The sequence below is a fragment of the Mirounga angustirostris genome, unplaced genomic scaffold (assembly GCF_029215605.1).
Source record: "Mirounga angustirostris isolate CCGP_5_RB_7025 unplaced genomic scaffold, mMirAng1.0.hap1 SCAF_8, whole genome shotgun sequence".
In the NCBI taxonomy this organism is placed as follows: Eukaryota; Metazoa; Chordata; class Mammalia; order Carnivora; family Phocidae; genus Mirounga; species Mirounga angustirostris.
Window position 1 is genome coordinate 34,705,320 of NW_026991716.1, and position 23,492 is coordinate 34,728,811.

Here is a 23,492-nt window from a genome sequence, read left to right on the forward strand (position 1 = left end):
TATTTGACTTTTTAATCCACATACATGCATTACTTTGATAAAAATAAAAAGAAAACAATTGTATAAATATACCAAATTAAAATATTTTAAAGAATAAGGGTGAAATAAAGGTAGAATTTTTCAGAACTTCAAAATGAAGAATTTTCAGACAAAGGAAAAATGACAAGAATTAATTACAAACAGGTTCTTACTTAAATTTTTAATGACATATTTCAAAAAGAAGGAAAATGATCCCGGAAGGAAGATTTGAGATGCAAGAAAGAATAGTGAGTTAAGAATATGAAATATTTGTGGATAATGCTAAACACATATAGACTAGGTAAAACAATAATAATATGTCACATTTGTGGGGTTAAAAAAATCAAGGTATACACAAAATTCTGGGGAAAAACGTGGTCAGATAAGGGATGATGGGAGATAAATGTCTTCTAAGGTCCTTATAGAATCTAAATAGAGGTACAAACATAGATTTATTTTCTAAAATCTAGTATAACCACTAAAATGGAAACAGAATATGTAACTTCCAAACTAGTAGAAGCAGGAAAAAACCAAAATGAAGAAAAAATAACAGTAACAAAAAATCAACATAAAAGGCAAGAAAGGATAAAAGAAGACTTTTTAAAAAAGATTATGTATTTGAGAGAGGGATAGAGCACGTGCAGGGGGTGGGAGAGAGAGAGAATCTCCAGCAGACTCCCTGCTGAGCATGGAGCCTGATGTGGGGCTTCATCGCATGACCCTGAGACCATGACCTGAGCCAAAATCAAGAGTCCAGGGCGCCTGGGTGGCTCAGTTGGTTAAGCAACTGCCTTCAGCTCAGGTCATGATCCTGGAGTCCCTGGATCGAGTCCCATATCGGGCTCCCTGCTCGGCAGGGAGTCTGCTTCTCCCTCTGACCCTCCCCCCTCTCATGTGCTCTCTCTCTCTCTTTCTCTCTCTCTCAAATAAATAAATAAAATCTTTAAAAAAAAAAATCAAGAGTCCAACGCTTAACCAACTGAGCCACCCAGGCACCACGGATAAAAGAAGAAATTTATTTTTCTTGTAAAATTAGAAATTAAAGAAAAATTGGGATAAATAGAAAGCAAAATATGATATAGTAGAAACAGACTGAAAATACAGTTGATCCTTAAATAATGTGGAGATTAGGGGCACTAACCCCTCACCTTCATGCATTCGAAAATCCGCATATAACTTTTGATTCCCTAAAAACTTAATTACTAATAGCCTACTATTGACCAGAAGCCTTACAGATAACAGTCAGTTAACACATATTTTGTGTGTTCTATGTATTATATACTGTATTCTTACAATAAATTAAGCTAGAGAAAAGAAAATGTTATTAAGAAAATCATAAAGAAGAGGAAATACATTGAGAGTACTATACTGTATTTATAAAAAAAAAATCCATGTATAAGTTCCAAAAAATACACGTGTAGTTCAAACCCATGTTGTTCAAGGGTAGACTGTATTAGGAATCATAATCACATGGACTAAATTCTGTAGTATGAAAGATAAGACAGCCAAACTCAAGAAAAAAATTCCAATGATTTACAAGAAATACAAAACATCAGGACAAAGGAAGCCTGAAATTAAAGGTATGGAAAAAGATATATCAGGTATATAGGCAAAAGTTAAAATAGTATCAGACAAAGGAAACATTTAAGTGAAAAACATTACTAAAGAGAATAATTACACCCTGATAAATGTTTCATTTCACCAGAAATATGTAACAATTCTAAATGTGTATGCATCTAGTAACTTAGCTTTAAAATACATGAAGCAAAAAGTGACAAACTTACAAGAAACTTCCATTATCATTGGAAGATTTTAACATGTTTCTTTCAGCATTTGATAGATTGATCAGATAAAAAGTCAGAAAAGATACAGACGATTTCAGCAATACAATTAAAATAACCTGGACATAAAGACAGTAGTATTCCCAATAACTGGAACATGCATGTTCTTCTCAGCACACAAAAGACATTTATGTAAATAAATGAAAAATAAAAGAGATTAAAAAATAAAAGAAAAAAAGACTACATTTGTTTACAAATTTTAAAGGCTCATGATCACATAGATCATATTCTCTGACAAGTCAGTTAAATGAAAAATTCACACACAAACACACACCTTAAAAATAACTTTAAAGAAACCATATGTCTATAAGCTCAATATATTTTTGAATAACGCATGGGTCACAGAAGAAATCAGTAATGGAAATGAGAACATACTTAGATATGAACAATAGTGAAAACACCACTTACGAAAACTCGTGGGGTGATGTCACTGAAAATGGTGGTGTAAGAAAACTCCAGGCCTCCAGTGCTTTACAAGATCAACTCATGAGCTGGCAGAAACTGCCAGAAGCAACCTTTGCAGGACTCTGGAATCTAGTCAAGAACTCAGAACAACCAGAGGAAGGCTAGGTGAAGAAGAGCAGCTGCTTGCAGGAAGAGAGTGCTGTGACATTGAACCTGCCCACTTGCTGTCCCTTGCACCTCACACCTTGTGGCAGTGATCGTGAAGAGAGCAGCCCGCACTCCTGGTGCAGGTCTCCAGTGCCAGGGGGAGCAATAGGGACCTTATTTCCAAAGAATTGTGGTGGTGGGTTTCAATCTCTTTGGTGGTGTCCTTAAGGACTGGTGCAGGTTACCTTTCTTTTGTCCAACGGGTAACATTCCCAGGGCTCAGCTGGCTTCCTGAGTGGCTGTTTACCAAAACAGTTACTGGCTGAGCAGCCTGGGGCAAGGGACAACAGTTGGGACAAATGATAGACTGAGAAGCCTGAGAAAGAAGCGGTTGGAAAAGGAGACACGTGGGGGATTTAAAAGCTCCTGCATGTACAGGGGAACAGAGAAGTCCACAGGCATTCAAGGGCCGGGTGCAAGCTCAGAAAGGCCTGCGAAGCCCTTAAGCTTTCACCCCTGGCAGGCCGCAGACTCTGTGCAAGCAGGAAGTCAAGGCTAAGGCAGAGTTGTAGACAGCTTGGTTAAGTGTTGAAGCAGTTCCTCAGCACAGAACCAATCTGGGAGAGGTTTCTTCCTCTTTTTTAGACTCCAAGTATTTAAGGAGACTGTCAAGACACTAGATGACCATTAAGCAAATAGAGCACAGACTTTGATGGTGCATATAGCAAAAAATACAATTTTTTTAAAAGTAATTTAAAAAAGTCATTGACCAGCAAATAACAGCAACCGATAACAAGCAGCAACAACAGACCCTGGGAAGGGGGGAGAATAAGGTTTTCAGAGTTGTTACATTATTGTAATATTCAGAATGTTCAATTTTCAGGAAAAAAATTACAAGACATGCCAAAAAATGGGAAAGTATGGCCCATTCACAGGAAAGAAAGAAATTAATAGGAACTGTCCAAGAAGAAGCCACAAAGAAGGTACTAGACTTACTAGACAAAAACTTTAAAAACTTGTAGGATATAGATAATGTAGACCATGGTGGGAAATCTATAGTTTAAAATACTTATGTTAAAAAATAAGAAAGACTGAAAATTGGGGTGCCTGGGTGACTCAGTCGGTTAAATTTCCAACTCTTGATTTAGGCTCAGGTCATGATCGCAGGGTTGTGAAACTGATCCCCGTGTCAGGCGCCATGCTGGGCATGGAGCATGCTTAAGATTCTGTCTCCCTCTGCCCCTCCCTGTTGGTGCATGCTCTCTCTCTCTCTCTGTCTCAAAAAAAAGAATGAAAATTACTGAATTAGATATTCAATCAATTTGTTATTATTGTTAAAGTTGTTAGAAAAGCAAAAGCAATAGAAAAAAGAAAGAAGAAGTAAGGATAAGAACAGAAAACACTGAAACAGAAAACAATGATATAATATAGAGAATCAGAAACACCACAAAGTTGGTTCTTCAAAAATGTTAATTGATAAAACTGTAACAAGATGGACCAGGAATAACAGTAAAAAGGGATGAGTAAATAATACTAGCCATGAGAAAAAGAACATAATTACAAAAAATACAGAGATTAAAAATATTAAGAAATTATGAATAACTTTGAGTCAATCAATTTGAAAACCTAGTTGAAATGGATACATTTCTAGAAAAATATGAATTACTAACACTTAATAAGAAATAAAAGAGTGGCTCCATAAACATTAAGATAATTCATTAATAGCCAATAATCTTCCCACAAGGACCTGAAGGTTTAACAGGAAAGTTCTGCCAGACATTCAAGAAACAGACAAATTTAGGGGCGCCTGGGTGGCTCAGATGGTTAAGCTTCTACCTTCAGTTCAGGTCGTGATCCCAGGATCAAGCCCCATGTCAGGCTCCCAGCTCAGCAGGGAGTCTGCTTCTCCCTCTGCCTCTGCCTCTCTCCCCTGTTCATGCTCTCTGTCTGTCACTCTCAAATGAATAAATAAAATCTTAAAAAAAAAGAAAAGAAAAAGAAATAGACAAATTTAATATAAAAAAAATTTTAGGGGGGGAAAAAAAGCAAAACTCCATAACACATTTTATGAGACTGATAAAACTTGATAACAAAATCAGACAAGAGAAGCACAAGAAAATTCTAGTTGACCTCACTTGTGAATGCAAATGCAAAACTAAATAATATCTGGCAAAACAAATCCAATGACGTATGAAAAGGTAATTCATCATGACCAAATTAGGTTTATTCCAGGAATTCCGGGTATGTCTAATGTTAGAAAATCTTACAATATAATTCACTTCATTAACGTTAAGTGAGAAAAACCATATGGTCATCTCAATATTTTCAGAGAAAGCATTTAATAAAATTCAACCACTATTCAAAAAAATTTAGGGGCGCCTGGATGGCTCAGTTGGTTAAGTGACTGCCTTCGGCTCAGGTCGTAACCCTGGAGTCCCTGGATCGAGTCCCGCATCGGGCTCCCTGCTCAGCAGGGAGCCTGCTTCTTCCTCTAACCCTCCCCTCGTCATGTACTCTCTCTCTCTGATTCTTGCTCTCTCAAATAAATAAATCTTTAAAAAAAAAAATTTAGAACTCTTAACAAACCAGAAATACATGGCAATTTCCTTAACCTGATAAAGGGTACATATCAGGAGCACCTGGGTGGCTCAGTTGTTAAGTGTCTGCCTTCGGCTCAGGTCGTGATCTCAGGGTCCTGGGATCGAGCCCCATGTTGGGCTCCCTGTTCCACGGGAAGCCTGCTTCTCCCTCTCCCACTCCCCCTGCTTGTGTTCCCTCTCTTGCTGTGCCTTTCTCTGTCAAATAAATAAATAAAATCTTTAAAAAAAAAAAGGGTACATATCAAAACCCTGTTAGCAAATGTGCTTTTTAATGGTAAAATACATTTTCTTTAAAATTTAAAAACAAACAAAAAATAAAATTTAAAAACAAATATGAGAAAGACGACCACCACTGCACTTTCTGTTCAATATCATTCTGATTGCCTATAATCAGAGTAAAAGAAGGAAAGGGAAAATAAAAACAAAAACCAAATGACATTTTTATCCTGTAAAAAACCCCCGAAGAATCTATAAATAATTATGATAAATAAGGGTTTAGCAAGGTTGCCAGATCCAAGCTCAAAATCCAAAGTCAGCTGCATTTCTACACATTTTGTAATAAATGGGCAGACTATATTAAATAAAAGATCCTATATATATTAGCAACAAAAATATGTTACAACTAGGAATAAACAAACAAAAGAGAAGCAAGATGTAGAGAAAATTATAAAATTTTATTGAACGACAGTAAAGAAGACCAAAATAAATGGAGACACACATCACATTCACGGATAGGAAGACCCAACATTGTAAAGATGCCAAAAGTACTGGTAATGTTTGATCTCTTAAACTTAGTGATGAGTAATGGGTCTTCACTTTATTAAAACTCACTATTTAAGCTGTACCTAAACATTATATGCCTTCTTTTGTATGTATGGTCTATTTCACAAAAATTTAAGGTCCAAGTAATAATGTTTTAGGAAAATTTTAAAGGTATAGGCTTAGTTTAAAGAAGTTAAACAAATTCCTTGAAAAATCAGTAAGTATATCAAATGTTCTAAGATTTTATTTACTTATCTGAGAGAGACAGAGACAGAGATAGTGACAGAGAGCATGAGTGGGGAGGAGAGGGAGAAGCAGGCTCCCTACTGAGCAAAGGCTCGATCCCAGGACTCCGGGATCATGACCTGAGCCAAAGGCAGACGCTTAACCTACTGAGCCACCCAGATACCCCGTGTCTCAAATGTTTAGCCAAGAAAAAAAAATTCACACACAAACATATATATGCACACACAACACTCAATGATAGAAGGACTGGAATAAAATCAGAAGGTCCGAGGGAGACAATGACTAAGATGTTGGTCTCTAACTTTGGAAAGCCTGGGTTGATAACTGAGAAGAGGGCATGGACTTTGGGTGGGATTTGTCCAAATCCCAGGTGACTGAGGGGGCTGTAGCAGAGACAGTGCCTTTTGTATTCGACAACTGGTGAGCTGCATGGGAACAGGGCACTGTTCCTCTGTCATACAATAGCCCCCTTTGGCAGGCTGACATTACAGGGCTCAGGGCGGAAACCTTAAATCTAATTTTCATGGCAGCATGTTTAAGGTGCAGTGACTCTGACTCAGTTGCACTGTAGTACAAAATTAGAGTGTATTCTACCCTTAAATCTCACTTAAAAAGTTTCCTTTTTCTTTTAAGCTTGCAACTGATTCTTTCTGTAAAGGGCCTTGTGATACTGTGAATTAGGTTGTATAAAAATAAAGCACACTGCATTATATAAAGTTTTACTGCCTCTCTGCTGTAACATCAAATGTGCTTGATTCTCCAGGCCTAATTTGTATATCTTTAGACTCACTGAGTAGTTTTCACCTTATGAAGAATTCAATAAAATGGTATTAAAAGAGACAAAGATTGCTGTCAGATATAAATTCCTTTTTATCTTTCCTTTGAGCCTAGGCCTTTGGAAAATGGTTCTTTTGGATTTGCAAAATGCATCCCACCAGCAAAGGTCTGCTTAGTTCATACAGAAGTTACATCAGTTAGCATTTACAAACTAGAATAATCCATCTCTAAAAGATACATTTTAGAAGGTCTTCCCAACTAGTGTTTTCCAATAGTCTTATAATTGATAAGGAAAATCACAGTGTTTTCAGGCCCCAGGAGACTGGAAAACAGTTTGGCTGGGGTGTATCTGATAACTCCTAAATGACTTCAAATGTCACAGGAAGACAATGCTTGAATATGGTGGCCATTTCAATAGAAAGAAAGAAAAAAAAAAAAGGATAAAAGACCTCCAGGCTTCATGGGGCATTTTCTCTCATCTTGCTTGGAATATACTGACAAAAATACACTTGCTCCATATCAAACCTAAATGTTCAGGATTTAAAAAGTAAAAAGTTTTGACCTCAGTTATCTACTATTTGGCTTCAACCTTAGCCTTTGGAAGGGTGTTAAAAGCCCATAGTCTGCTTCAGTATCATTTCTGGCATCTGAATGTATTCATGATCAATTATCATGTGATATATAGGTTCCTATAAAATCTAATTAACATAACAACCCAAGGAATATGAACAAGGTGTGCCATTTGGACTTATAGTTAGTATTTATTCATTCACTTTCAATTAGCAATAATCGCGCCTCGGATAAACCTCATTGGCTACGATACTGCCACTGCGCAAAGCTATTCATTCACTTTCAAATACAGTTAAGCATGCTAGATGCAACCTGGTGTGAAAAGCTCTTCCTGTAGTTTTGATATTGAAATCTTAATCAGCTGAAGTTTGAATCTGTGTTCATTATTGTGGGACTCAATTGCTATAGTAATTCTTGTGTGAAAATTACAAAATTATTAATATGTATAAAATTGTTAAAAATCAGAATGGTCACATAAGTAGGGAGGTAGATTAATATTGCAAATATTAAGAAACAGATTTGGTAGTTATCTTTGGGAAGAACATTATATACTTTTTGAATCAAAATATTCCTATAAAATTAAAAAAAATACAAGGCCAACTATTAGAGATTAAGTAATATCATAATTCTAATCTTTTATAATATTATTTGGTAAACTATTATTCATAACTACAAGCAAAAAACCTCTAACTATTTAAATGTATTTTGTTCTACTTAGGATATGAGTTTCAGTAAACAATTAGGGGCGCCTGGGTGCTCAGTCGGTTAAGCATCGGACTCTTGATTTTGGCTCAGGTCATGATCTCAGGGTGGTGAAATTGAGCCCCACATCAGGCTCCACAGGGAGCCTGCTGGAGATACTCTCTTTCCCTCTCCCTCTGCCCCTCCCTCCCTTTGTCCCCTCCACCCCACACCTTGAGTTCTCTCTAAAGAAGAAAGGAAAGGAAAGGAAAGGAAAGAAAAAAAGAAAGAAAGGAAGGAAGAAAGGAACAAAGAAAGAACAAAGAAAGAAAGAAAGAAAGAAAGAAAGAAAGAAAGAAAGAAAGAAAGAAAGAAAGAAAGAAAGAAAGAAAGAAAGAAAAAGAAACAATCCTATTATAGAAATCTCCATGTCATGTAAGGATACATTTAGGGTAGATGTCAACTTTGCTACCTCAAAATTTCCTAAAAGACTTAGGCTAACATAAATAATATCCATGATAAGTATCTTCAGTTTAAAAAAAATAAATTTCAAAAGAAGGAATATAGAATTACAGAAAAATGAGTTGCCCCCAAATATCTTGCTCTTCATCAGATTTCAGTTCAAAGTGTCTATTATCATGCAATACAGTGTTCATAAATAAGATCAATTAAACAGGTGATAGTGCTGAGAATGCGGTTCCTACAATATTGTGTCAAATTTTAAAATTCTGATTACTAAAAATGTAATGATTTTGTAATGATTTTTATATTTGGGAACATTTTCAGATTTATTCTTTGCCAGAAGTCCCCTCTATGTTAGTGATATTTTTGGTCTCGATTTTACATTTTGCCAAACTATGTGTCTGTACCTCCCAAGTGACATTCTATATTGTGTTGTAAGAAGGTAGAGTGAACAATGAAACATTTAAGAATTTCCTTGCGGACATTCACCTTATTAGGAACTTCAAGATAATGATCAAATCACATTTCTTTCTCAACTACTTTTGTAAAGATGGAAATCTTTACATACTTGTTTGCTGCTGGGAGATGTTATATTAAATCTAGAATTTAAGACAAAAAGCCTATGAAGGGATCATATACCTAATGTGCATCATTCAGCAGTTGCTGTCTGGTCAGTGTGGCAGAGATCATGGGTGATGGCCATACGACTGACCATACGGATTTGGGAGACACCTTCTAAACCTGTATCATTACTTTGTTCCATCTGTGCCCAGAGGAGAAATCAGCCAAAGAGATAAGCTATTTCCACTAAATTCTTGGTGAAAGAACTTGCCCAGACGCCAAATACATTTATGCAGAGTCATAAAGGAAAAGAGCGAATTCACAATGTGTCAGACATTTGTGGCCTGAAAACCAAGAAGCCTGAAAACCAAGAGAGAAAAATAATGGGCCGTTTCATTAGCATTGCCTGTTCTCAGAACTAGGTAACATCACCTTGATTTAAAATGCATGTGCTCACCTCATACTGATAGGATGGACCAATTCTACACACAGGCCATAGGACTATCATCTAAAGTGAATTGGAATCTCTACGTGAAAAATATAAAACAACGGAAAAAAGTATTTTCCTTACTCAAGTGAAATCCGGTTTTATGGTGCTCTTGCTCAAGAGACATCTGTTAGCATATTTGGATTTAAATATTCAGATGTGTACTTTGTGCCAAGAAAATGCTTCCAGTAAAACTGCCCCGTCGAAAAGTCTGTGTTAGTCAGACAGCTTTGAGGTTCACAGTTTAATTGGCTGAAGCGAGACCGCGTTGTTGTAACCAGGGCCCCCTCCCACTTGACTTGTTCCGTGACAGCGGCTTCAGCTCTCCAACATTAGCGGCTGTTCTGTTTTGCTTTGTAAGAAAAGAAGAAAAGGAAGATGGCATAACTTAGCACCTCTATTAGCTGTTAGGATTACAGTCTACTTAGGCTTTCATAATGATTTGTTTTACAGCCTTCGGTTTTTCGCTGAGGAAAAAGGAACCAAGATGCTCTGGAATAGAGAGCTATTTGTGTATTTTCTGCACATGGTGTATTAGCTTTCTCCTATCTCCTCACTGTATTACCAGAGTTCTTACTGACTGAAAGTGAATATACCAGCTGAATTTAGCGTGTTTAGAGATTTGATATGGTCCTTTTCAAATGCAGTGTGTTGAAAATGGCAGTCCCCATCCATCCTTCGGCCAGCAGTTTTTTTGTATACGTATAAAAACACCTATGCTGTTTCTAAACTTTAACCTTGAAATGACTCTGTCTCTAATAAATACTAATACCCCAAATCCAAGAATCATATAAACTGGAACTTAAACCTTCATGACTTCTGAAATATTAAAATGTCATCATAAAAAGTACATTTAAAGGGGTTGAATAAATTGTGTTTTATGATGCACTGTCTTATCCTTTCTCAAGAATGAAATCTGAGTTGTGTTAGACCACAGGTTTCATACTAGCAAAAAAGATTTTTAAACAAAAGTGGAAAAATGACAATAGTACAATAATTTATTTTTAGGACTGTGTAATATACCAAACTCTCCACTTGATCTTTTAATTGTCTTTAACTGGCAGGAAATCTGTGATAATTTATAGTATAGAGATTAATTAATAGAGGTGAGGATTTAATAAAGAATCTTTCTAACTTATTTTCACCACATTTTAAAGCATATATTATATCTAGAGCCAAATTTCTTTCTGCTTATCCTTGCTGGGAAAGTTTCATTTCCTTTAACTCAATACATAAAATCTGTACCTTTGTCTCCCAGAGAAATATGCTCAAGATGTGGTCTGTTTCATGGCTTGATACACCACAATAAATTGTTAATGATACATTACTGCACCAAAAACAAGCAAATGCAATACCATGTTCTCTGTACATTTCAAACAGAGCCAGGAAATTTGAAAATACTCTCCTTTTAACCCTTCAACATCAGTATCACTGCCAATAAGTATGTATTAAAGACTTGCACTACCGTGCAAGTTATAAACCCATGCTAAATGCTGCTGGGTGTCCACAGTCATTCACAACTGACTGTGCTTTAGAGTGACTATAGTACACAAAGATTTAATGAAAAATATGCAGTTTTTCACCATCTTTTTCATGAACCAATCACTCAAATAGAGAAATATCCAAACTGGCTATTGTTGGTTGATATGATAAGGAAATTACACAAAGGATCAAGAAGACTAATCCACCTGAAAAAAGAAAATATTGAATAAAAAAACTGGATGCCTTAATTTAGTATATGATAGTTTTAAAATCCTGGGTACTATGAATATTAAAATATACCAGAATGGTACATTTTACAGGTTATATTTTTCTCTTTGGCTTCTGGTGCCTCAAGCTTCATGTTGGTGATTTATGATTTATATTGTCAGTCAAAGCTCTTAATAAAAATACAGCTTTATGACATTCAGTTGGGAATAGGATTTCTTCCTTCTCTCTCTGTAGAGTCCCACATACATATTGAATATATTCTAGTAGTAATTATAAAATATAAGGTTATAAGGGCCATCCCTGATTGTTACCATATGCCACTCAAACTTGTTTTTGACAGTACAATGAAATGATTGGAAATACCTTTTTGCTCATGCCATCACATAGAAGCCAGGCTGTATGTGTGCTAGGCTCTAAGAATGTAGAAAACTCCTTGGAACTTGCGAGACCTAGCCTTCCTTTATAGGCTTGTCTCACATACATTCATCTCTGTCATGTGGTTAAAAAGAGTGCCTTCCAAAGTGGGGTGTATGCACTCCAGGGGCTTGTAAAAATTTGATTCATTAGTTATGAAAAGAAAATACTAGAATTTATATTACCACCATCTTTATAATATGCTTTAAAAATGTCTATGTATAATGTACATAATGGTACAGGAACACGTGTATATAACTTATAAATGAATAAATATACTTATATTGGGGTGCCCACTTGAAAATCTTTTTTTGTAAAAGCTTCAGTAAGAAAATAATTCATATACATTACAATTCACCTACTTAAAGTACACAGTTCAGTGGTTTATAATATATTCACAGAGGTGTACAACCATCACCACAATCAATTTTTAGCACATTTTGTCACCTCAGAAAACAACCTTGTATCTTTTCAGTTATCAATCTCTCTACTTCCCCATTTCCCCAGCCTTAAGCAACCACTAATCTACTTTCTGCCTTTATAGATTTGCCTATTCTGGACATTTCATATAAATGGAGTCACAAAATGTGTGATCTTTTATGACTGGCTTCTTTCACTGAGCATAATAGTTTCCAGGTTCATCTATGTTGTAGCATGTATCGGTAACTCATTCCTTTTAATGGCTGAATAATAATCCACTGCACAGTTATGACACATTTTCTGTACCCATTCATCAGTTGAGGACACTTGGGTCTTTTCCACCATATGGCTATTGTGAATAATGTGGCTATGTATTTTCATTTCTCCTGGGGATATACTTAGAAGTGGAATTGCTAGGTTAAATGCTAACTCTCTATTTAACTTTTTGGGGAACTGTCAGACTGTTTTCCGAAGGGACTGTATCATTTTCACGTTGCCACCAGCAGTGTATGAGGGTTCCAGGGTTTCTACATCCTTGCCAACACTTGCTGATATCAGGGAATTTTTTTAATACCACATTTTCCCCTTTTATTTGGGTATAGTTGACACACAACGTTGTGTGAGTTTCAGGTGTACAGCTTGGTGATTTGACAAGTTTCTACATTATGCTATGTTCACCAAAGTGTAGCTACCATCTGTCCCATTACATTGCTATTACAGTATCATTGACTATATTCCTTATGCTGTGCCTTTTATTCTCGTGACTTATTCATTCCCTAACTGGAAACCTGTATCTCCCACTCCCCTTCACCCATTTTGCCTAACTCCCTCCCTCTCCCCTCTGGCAACCATCAGTTTGATTCTAGCTATCCCACTGGCCATGAAGTGGTGTTTTGCTGTAGCTTTGATTTGCATTTCCTTGATGACTCATAATGTTGATTATCTTTTTCATGTGCAAATTTCTTAAACTAATGGTGTGCATGATCAAAAAAGTTATGAGACCACTGGTATAAAGTTCTCTGGCAAATTCAGGGCATTTATCCAATGAAAACTCCACAGAACATTTTGAAGCAAAGACAGTAAGACATTTATTTCTTCTTGGAGAAAAGACACTTCTGTAGATGACATATAAATCAAGCCAAAAAGCATGGGAAACCAGTGGGGGAAATCAAAGACCCACTGGAGGTAGACATCTAGATGCTACCTCCAAATCAAGGATATTATACCACTCTGAAGAACATGTAGGGAATCACCTTGACCATCACCACTGCTTAAGCCGATGCGGGGCTCTCCTCTCATTGCAAAGATGTGGTGGCAGTGATCTTTAGTTACTTCCCGGGCACACCATCAGGCAGCCCATGAAAGGCAACCTGGTGACAACTCTGGGGGAGGCACTCTGCAAGCACCAAGATGTTAAAGCCATTGCCAGTATCTGTGCAAACAGCTCTCCTTGGTATAAAATAGAAAAAACCATACAGAATTTTAAAGATATAGCAAAATATAAGCAATTTAAGCAACTGCCCTTTTTGGGCCAAAATTACATCCACTCTATATTTTGATTTTATGGGACAAGACAGCCAGTCAACATTTCTACTTAGCAAAATTACTTTTGGAAATTACACAGGCTGGTGAAATCTGTCTGGGAATTCCTGCTTTAGTAGATGCCTTCCACTCTACAAAGGACCTATGGTCTCCCTAACTTACTCTATTCATTCTTGCTTTTATACGCTTGTCCCTGCTCTTTTCCTAACCCTGGAACACCAAGTTTTCAAATTCTACCCATTTTTAAAAACCCAACCTCTTATTCATTCCATCAGTCAATTTGTCAGTCAGTTTACTCAAATATTTACTGAGCATCTAAATGGAAGGCACCATGCTTGGCTGAAAGAATTAGGAGGAGGACTGGGTGTATGCCAAGATGATTAGCTCATGAACCCTACTCTCAAGGGGTTTTATATACTGTGTTCTTCAGCAAGTCTTCAGTGATAGACTGATTAACAATTTCTGAATCACATCATCTGTTAACAGAATGATGAGGGGCCAGACTATTTAAAGTCGAAGCTGCTTTGGAAAATCTCACACATATAGGTCACAGTACTTACTACCTGATGCAGACTTATAGAGGAGGCTTTTTGGATGAGTCACAGCTCTAAATAGGAAAGAGAGCAATAATAAAGGCTTGTACCTTAAGTCAGATCAGCGAAGCAGAGCTTCCTATCTCCCTAAATCTAAGAACTAATGTCAACAAATCTTCTGATTATTTTACCAAGAAAGAAAATGCTCTAATGATTAATTCTTTTTTAACTAATCATTTTTATACCTTTAACACCAGAGTGGTTGTTTCTGAAGAAAAAGCCTCTTGTTTCTCTTTTTTCACAGCCTTTCTCTCTCTAATCCTCACCCTGCTGAATTTAATTGCCTTGGCAATGCCAAAACAATGTCTGATCCTAATAGGTCAGCATTGATCCCTCTAAACCAATTGGTTCCTTCATTAGCAAGAAAATGAAGTAAAGAGAAGAGGCAGGTGGCTCCCTGAATAGGCAGCTGGGCTTCTGCTCCTCTTACAGTGCCTCTCTCTCATTACACAGTAGCTGATCGATTGGCAACTTGCTCAAAAGCCACAAAAACTATTCATCACTTTTGACACAGACCTGTTTTAACAGGCCGCTCAACTCAAGATCTGGGTACCCAGACAGTTTATTTGTGGGGCCCAACACATTCTTCCCAGACAGATGTCTCTGAAGATCATATGGGGGGAAAGGAGGACACATCACCCAAACCACTTCCTGGCAGGGCACCAAGTAAAGCCCAGCTATGCATGGTAGGAGCAAAGGTTTCCCAGGAAGAGAGTCTAGGTTCGGCGGCATGGCAAAGGCAGGGGGGGTGAGGAACTATTCTTGGTGATACCACAAAATGGAAGGAAGCAGGGGTCTAAAAATACCAGTCATCATCAAAGGGAAGGAGAAGAAAACAAGGTCAAAGAGGGAAAGGGAATGCAAAAAAGGAGAGAAAAGAAAACACACACAGGAAAAGCACAATACTCTCTGATTGCACCGCTTTGGTTGGTTGAAAAATAAACCAAGAAAGAGAGTAGACTAGGAGTTTTGCCAGATGGTCTAGGGAACTACCTCTCTGCCGGAATAAATGTGTCACTTATTCCTGGGGCAACGGGACTCAGATCACCATGACATCCTGCTAAGCACTGCTTCAAGCTAGGCAAAACAGCCTAAGGAAGGGGTATTACCCAATCTTGACTGAGCGTCTACCTTATAACAAACACCACACTAGGCACTTTACAGGCGATACCTTATTGAGCCTGATGACAATCTTACGGAGGGGTCATTTCTATCCTCATCTTATACACCAAAAAATATAAGATACGGAGATATAAAGTAACAGTACAATGGCTCAAAGCCAGGAAGAAGTAGCAGTCAGAATTTGAATCCAGTTCTATTCAGTTCCAAAGCCCATCACCTTTTAATGAACCGCTAGTAGGGAATTTGAAAATGTAAATGCAGGGGCGCCTGGGTGGCTCAGTCATTAAGCGTCTGCCTTCGGCTCAGGTCATGATCCCGGGGTCCTGGGATCGAGCCCCGCATCGCTATGTCTCTCTCTTCAAATAAATAAATAAAAATCTTAAAAAAAAAAAAAAAAGAAAAAATGCAAATGCAAAAAAGCAAATATGGAATTAACTTCTAAAACATACACATAAATAAAAACATAAAATAAGACAATAATTTTTTTAAGGTTTATTTATTTATCTGAGAGAGAGTGCACACACACACGTGTGAGCGGCGGGGAGGGGCAGAGGGAGACAGAATCTCAAGCTGACTCCCCACTGAACACAGAGCCTGACAACTGGGGCTCCATCTCACGATCCTGAGATCAGGACCTGAGCCGAAACCAAGAGTCGGATGCTTAACCGACTGAGCCACCCAGGCGCCTCAAAGTAAGACAAGAATTTTTAAAGAAAATGAAAAGAGTAAAAGGAACACATAGCCACATTTTATTGTCCCGGTTACTGCTCTCATCCTACTGGGTTCTTGGTAATTGACCCCTGGTTCTGTACAGCCTGAGGGGAGGAGGCAGGCCTAGCATTGCTGATTATAAGTCTCTCTTTCACTTGCTGCCTTTCCATAGCTAGCAGGGGAGCTGAAGAGAACTGGCCTTAAAAACAATCAAATGCCACAGTAGTAGGTCAATTTTCTCCTAAATTTCAAATCCAGAAGCAGAAACAATTTACTTCAACTTACATGTCAGTAAGTAATTCCTTGTGTTAATAGAATCAAGATCGAAGAAAAACTATTCATACCACCGGAAGCTTTACCACAGTTACTCAGTAAAAAGCACTTACCAATATGTTGAGTTTATTTACCGCTCACAAAACACCTTTCATGTTCAAGGTATCTACTTAAGCTTGAATAAACACTGCTACAGTTATTAAACACAAATACAAATTATCTGAAATCTTATTACAGTGTTCACTTACAGGGGAATATCAGCAATAGTTGAAATAAGAAATCATCAAGAGGTGAATTTTTGTAAATAATCAGATTTACCACTAATGACAGATCCATAGAGATGTTGAGGCTCTCAAAATCTTTATTCCATTATGAAGAATAGGGGGGTGAAGAGAAAAGGGAAAGGGATATTTACTAGGGGTTTGTTATCAGCTGGGCTCTATGTTACACCCTGGGATACAGAAATGAAAAGACCAGGGCACCATTCTCTATGAGTTCAGAGTCTGGTAGAAAATACAAGATGTCTGGTAAATCATTCATCCATATATTCACACATCCTTTCCTTCATCTTTCCAACCAACCTGCAGTGTGTTGCCAAGTGTTGTGCTGGGCACTGGGGATACAACAATGAACCAGAAAGACACGGTCTCTACCCTTGTGAGCTCAGAGTCTAATGGGAGAAATAGGCCAGGAAACAGGCAACTGTGACAAAATGTGAGAAATGATAGGAGAATGCTGTGATAGGAGAAAGCGTACTCTGATAGCATGGAATAAAGAAGCCACTGGTGAAGGATAAACAGGAGTTAGAGAGGCAAACAAGGAGAAGAGAAACAAGAGAGAATTCTTTTGTGGTAAGCAAGAACAACATGTGGAAATGCTCAGAGATAAATCAGGTCATGTTTGAAGGACCTAAAGAAATTCTGTAGATGCATCATTCAGTAGTAGCCAGTCTCCTGTATGGCCCCTGATGGTTGTTTTCTGTTATTCGTGGCCCTCAAAAGGCTGACCTTTGTAAGCAATAGGATATTATGGAAATGACCACATGTGACTGACCATGTGTGACTTCCAAGGCTAGGTGAAACAAAACACAAAACAAAACAAAACAAAACAAAACAAAACAAAAGCATTGTGGTTTCAGCTTTGCTCTCTTAGGTCACTTTCTCTGGGGGAAAGCAGCCACCGTGCTGTGAGGATTCTCCAGAAGCCCTCTAGAGGAGAGGAATGAAGGCCTGCAGAGAACTGGATACCTTTAAAAGTAAATCTCTCAAACCTAGTTAAACCTTCAGATGACCACAGCCCTGGCTGACAACCTGGCTACAATTCCATAAGAGACCTGGGGCTGGAACCACCCAGCTAAGCTAGTCTCAAACTCCTAACCCATAGAAACTATGAGATAATAAAGGCTCATTGTTGTTCTAAATCATTGTGTTTGGGGTAATTTGTTACCCAGAAATAGGTAAGTAGCACACACGGCATTCAAGATGGGAGGAGGCCGTTGAGACCAGAAGATAGAAATGTAGGCAGGGCCAGACCAAGTAAAACTTTGAACAAAACACGCATTGGACTTTATCCTGAGAACAGTGGGGAGTCATTAGAGGTTTTGAAGTAGATAGAGTCAGATTTACATTTAGCAAGAGCACCTGAGTATAGTGTGGAAAATGTACTGGAGAGAGACAAAACAGAGTCAAAAACCTCAGACCTTTACTGGATGCAAAGCTGATGTTGACTCTGTGGTTCTCTCAACCTCCTCCAACATTCTCTTTAACCCACACTGAGGCACCCTTCCACGTGTGGAGGTGGATAAAATATCATACCGCTTTCGGAACAGTTGTCACGGGGTTGGAGGAGGTACAGAGAAGTTAGCTTCCCATGGGGTGAACCTTGATCAATGGGTAACAGAAGATGAGAGAGAAATGCGTCCATTGAACAACCTGCTCTGTGTCTTTGCCGTGGTTGTGAGGTGGTGACCGGCATGGTAATTCACTGCATCACATTTTTCCTTATCTGACCTTTACCCTCACCACTCTGCACTGGAACCTACCAAAGACAATGTCAGCACTTTAATCCTTGCTCCAGGCTCTATATTTTATAGCTGTGATGGTGCATTCAGTCCACTATAGCTGCCTCTTTAAAGGCAGAAATGTGGCTAATCCAAATTGAGATGTACTGTAAATGTAAAATACACACTGATTTTTGAAGACTTAGTATTAAAAAAAGAGAATTTAAAATACCTCATTAATAATTTTTTATATGGGGGTGCCTGGGTGGCTCAGTCAGTTAAGTGCCTGCCCTCAGCTCAGGTCATGATCTTGGGGTCCCAGGATCAAGCCCCGAGTCGGGCTCCATGCTCAGTGGGGAGTCTGCTTCTCCCTCTCCCCCTGCTTGTGCTCTCTCTCTCTCTCTCTCAAATAAGTAAATAAATAAATTTTTATATTGGAAAATGTGGCATAAACAATGGAATATTATCCAGCCTTTACAAAGGAGGAAAACCTGCCACTTGTGACAGTTGAACCTAGGGGGATAAGAACCTTATGAAATAAACCAGACACAGAAGGACAAATGCTCCATGATATCACTCATGTGAGGAATCTAAAATAGTCAAATTCATACAAGGAAACAGTAGAATGGTAGTTGCCAGGGGGCTGTTGGGGCAGGCACCAGTCAAAGGGTACAAAGTCTCAGTTAGGCAAGATAAATAAGATCCAGAGATCTATTGCACAGCTTATGCCTGTAGTTAACAATAATGTGTTTGTTTGTTTAGAGAGAGAGAGAGAGCATGTGTGTGAGAGAGGGGAGGGGGGAGAGAATCTCAAGCAGGCTCCATGCCCAGCACAGAGCCCAATGCAGGGACCCTGAGATCATGACCTGAGCCAAAATCAAAAGTCAGATGCTTAACCAGCTGAGTCACCCAGGCTCCCCAATAATGTATAGTTATACTTAAATAAGGAGGTAAGACATATGTTAAGTGTTCTTATCATCATCATCATCATCATCATCATCATATATAAAAGAGGGCAGTAGGAAACCTTAGGAGCTGATGGATATATTGTTGACGGCATACACTGGTTTAATAGGTATACACTTACCTCTAAGTTCATCAAGTTGTATACATTAAATGTGTGTAGCTTCTTGTTATATCATACCTAAATAAAGTTGTTCAAAATATTAGTATATGTGCTGCCGAAGCGAGCACTAAAGTTGTTCAAAATATATAATAAATAATTTTAAATACTGGTTACATGTTGAACTGATCATATTTTGGATATATTGATTTAAATAAAATAATTATTGAAGTTAATTTCATTTGTTTCTTTTTACCTTTTTAATGTAAAAGTTTAGAATAACATGTATTTCTGTTGGACCTGGAATAAACAGTAAGTAATTTAGGCAAGAAAAGGGCAACTAGCTGTTGCAATGGAGATGTAGAAAAGAGGATGGATGGGAAGGAATCTGAGGAGAAAGGTTCACCAAGACTGCTATGACTGGCTGTAGAAGGAAGAAGAAGGGAAGAACGAAAGATGATGGCCAGCTCTCTGGCTGGGGCAAGTGGGTGTCTTTCACTGGGATGAGAACATAGGACGAGGGATGTGTCAGAGTGTGGACGAGTTAGCTGGAGGCATTCTGTGGTGAACTTGAGGTGATATATGTTCACTCTAAGAAAGCGACACAGTGGCCATTTCAGTGTGTTAGCTGGAAGCACAGGGGAGAGATCTAGTCAGGAGATGAAGATCTTTACTGACTGGTGCCACATGAGCCCGTGAGATTACTTGGGTAGAGTATGCAGAGTGAGAAGAGTAGAGAACACAAATAAACAAATACATGAAGGATACTCTGGACTGTGATGGGTGTTCTACTGGAAACAGAGCAGGATCAAAGGACAGTGAGTAAAGGGACAGGGCCGGGGGGCTCTTTAAGTCCGGGAATAAGCGAGATGGGAGCAAGGAAGAATGCTGGACAAACAGAGAAGGAACATTCCATGTAGAAGAAACACCAAGTGCAAATGCAGAGTTGTGAAACGGCCTGGCAAGTTCAGGAGACCACAGGAGCCTGGTCCTACTAGAATATAAAGCGTGAGGCATGGAATAGGAGAAAGCACAAGGACACAGAGGGAGCAGATCGTGAAAAGCTTTGTGTTTCAAGCTAAGGACCTTCGATTTCATTCTGTAGGCCAAGGGGAGTCATGGGAGTTTTAAGTAGAGGAGTGACACGACCTCATTTGATCTTTATACCATTCTTTAAGGTACGTGTTTACTAACTACAAGGAGCCCCCATCTACTTGGCCCTGACATATACTGGCTTCCACGAAACACAAACCACAGGGCTACATGACTTCTCTAGGCCTTAACATCGACAAAGTCTATGGTTCAAGGTTTGGTAAGAAAAGTATAAAATTGGGGGCGCCTGGGTGGCTCAGTCGTTAAGCGTCTGCCCTCTGCTCAGGTCATGGTCCCAGGGTCCTGGGATTGAGCCCCGCATCGGGCTCCCTGCTCCGCGGGAAGCCTGCTTCTCCCTCTCCCACTCCCCCTGCTTGTGTTCTCTCTCTCGCTATCTCTCTCTCTGTCAAATAAATAAATAAAATCTTTAAAAAAAAGTATAAAATTGTACTTGTGCCCATTTCACATGTCTCTCCCTCTCCCCTTCTCCATCCTCCCTCCTTCCCTCATGCTCAGGTAATAATTCGGTATAAGCCTGAATATGAGGAATATGAGGGCATACCAACGAACAATGTTCACTTGGAAGTAGCATAGCATATACTCAGGCAAAATACCCAGGAAAAAGGAAGTTCATACCCTCTTGAGGGTTGTCATAGAAAAACCTGAACTAAAAAGAGACAATGGAAGTCCAGGCTGATTATCCAGCAGGGATCTCATCCAGGCCCGTTCACCATCCTCCACCCCACATGCTCCTCAGCTCTTAATGATTTCATTGCACACTTATCCTCCCCTCATAGGCAAACAGGTCAGGAAAACAAGGAAACCCCCAAACAGGTTAATTATGACCATGAAAGGGAAGTAAGCTAGTAGCTGAAAGACAGTTTAACATTATCTGTTTACCACAAATGTATAAGTCTAAGCACTTAACATTTTTCCCCCTGGTTTCTCATATACCCATTTTTTAAAAGTAATTACTTTATCTTATGGCTAGGAGAAGGGACTTGCCCAGAATCACATACTCCCTGTTCCTCAGTTCAGAGCCTTTGTAATCACACCACTTTTCATTCCATTGTGGGTTTTCTAAGATGAAATACATTTCACAACACTAAGATAAAGAAACATTTGTTTTCACAAAGAAAAGGTTTGTTTTTAAAATAAATGGTATTCAGGAATAGCCTTCACCAGTGTTCCTTATGATAGAATAGCAAGTCCTATAGTGGGAAGAATTTGCAAACATTTTGCAAAACACTGAGAAATGACTGTGTCTCAAAAGCCAAATGAGTTTATGAACAAAAACTAAATTAAATCCATTATAAAAAGCTTTCCAAGGGACCACATCTAAATCCCACTGACTTCTTAATCTCTCTAGACTTTAATATAATGCATATAATACTACCTAGAATCAAAATATTTAGATATCTGGAAGAAAAGCTCTAAATCTTAAAATTGTCAATTAGTTAAACTATAAATCTATATGCATATAATTACATGAAAAGCTACAGTACAAGAGAAAGGATGCTGGATCTGGGAGTATGAAGACCTAAGTTTCTACTGTGCTACCTACTCATCATGGGAACTGCGGTCACTTAACCTTCCTAAGTGTCAATTTACTTGTAAGTAAAATGAAGTGATTGATGAGCTAGTAAATAATTTTAATTCTCTACACATGCTTACCAACTAGCCTAGATGGGTCTGGTTATCTATGGCAGAGATCATGAATTGCCTACTCCAGAGTCTATTCTCCTCTTCTTCTTTAAACAACCTTGTGTTTTTTTGTTTTGTTTTTAAAGCTGAGCACATAGCTGCCTGAAATAAAATCTACATCCCCCAAATTTCCTTTTAGCTAGCTAGGAGTAGCCATTTGACTATGTTCTGACCAAAGAGATGTAAGAAGGAAAGTTGTGCAAAACAACCTTAAAAGTTCTTAGAAGTCTTCAAAAGTTGCCAGCTCAACTGGGAAATGCACTCTTCTGCACTTCTTTCAGCTGTCTGTTATTCTGTCTTGATAGCTGGAGTTCCAGCAGCCATTTTGGACAAGGAGGTAATCTCGAGAAAAGAAGCTAGTAGTCATGATGGCAGAACAGAAAGATAAAAGCAGGGCGCCTGGGTGGCTCAGTTGGTTAAGCGACTGCCTTCGGCTCAGGTCATAATCCTGGAGTCCCTGGATCGAGTCCCGCATCGGGCTCCCTGCTCGGCAGGAAGTCTGCTTCGTTCTCTGACCCTATCCCCTCTCATGTGTTCTCTCTCTCTCTCAAATAAATAAATAAAATCTTAAAAAAAAAAAAAAAAAAGAGAAAAGAAAGATAAAAGCAATCTGGTTCTTCACGTTGTCATGGAGTCACCATGTTAGTCCCAGGATGCCTACATTCAACCTTTTACATGAAGATATATTCTTGTGTGCTTAAGTCATAGTTATCTTGGGTTTTCTGTCACATGCAACTGAACCTAATACTAGTTGATATAGTACTCTTCCTATGTGGTCTCATAAAACCACATATTTCCCTCATTTTAATACTTAACACACTTGTACTGTAATTACTTGTTTACCTGCATGCATCCCCAACTAGGCTTTGATTTCAATGAGGGCAGCACTGTGTCTATTTAATTTGTTTTTGAATCCACAATGCCTGACACAAAGTAGACAATAAATACCTGGCTAATAATAATAATAAATAAAGTTTACCTGGCTTTCTGATAATAAAAGTATTCATGCTAACTGTAACCACCTTAAAAAAATGTGTTTTGTTTTGTTTTGTTTTAAAGCATATACTTTGTGACAGGCCTGGGCATTCTCATGTACATTATTTATTTAATCCTCACCAGAATATTGTGAGATAGATACCTACTATTCCTTCTGCCTGGAAGGCTTTTTTCCCACTTTAAGGCAAGCTAATTCCTACCATACTTCAAGCAGGTCACAGCTCTAGCCTAGAGTTACTTCCTTCCTGACCCCCTTTCTAGATCAAGGCCTCATACTTTCTAGTAGCATCTTGTTC

General features: G+C 38.4%; 1 protein-coding gene and 1 pseudogene across 7 annotated transcripts in view; both read right to left on the bottom strand.

Annotated features, from left to right (window-relative positions):
• The window catches only part of BTBD9 (BTB domain containing 9), a 428,070-nt gene that overhangs the window by 188,074 nt on the left and 216,504 nt on the right, over positions 1-23,492 (bottom strand). The gene's annotated exons all lie outside the window — the stretch shown is intronic.
• LOC123838116 (U4 spliceosomal RNA) lies at positions 7,482-7,636 on the bottom strand (annotated as a pseudogene).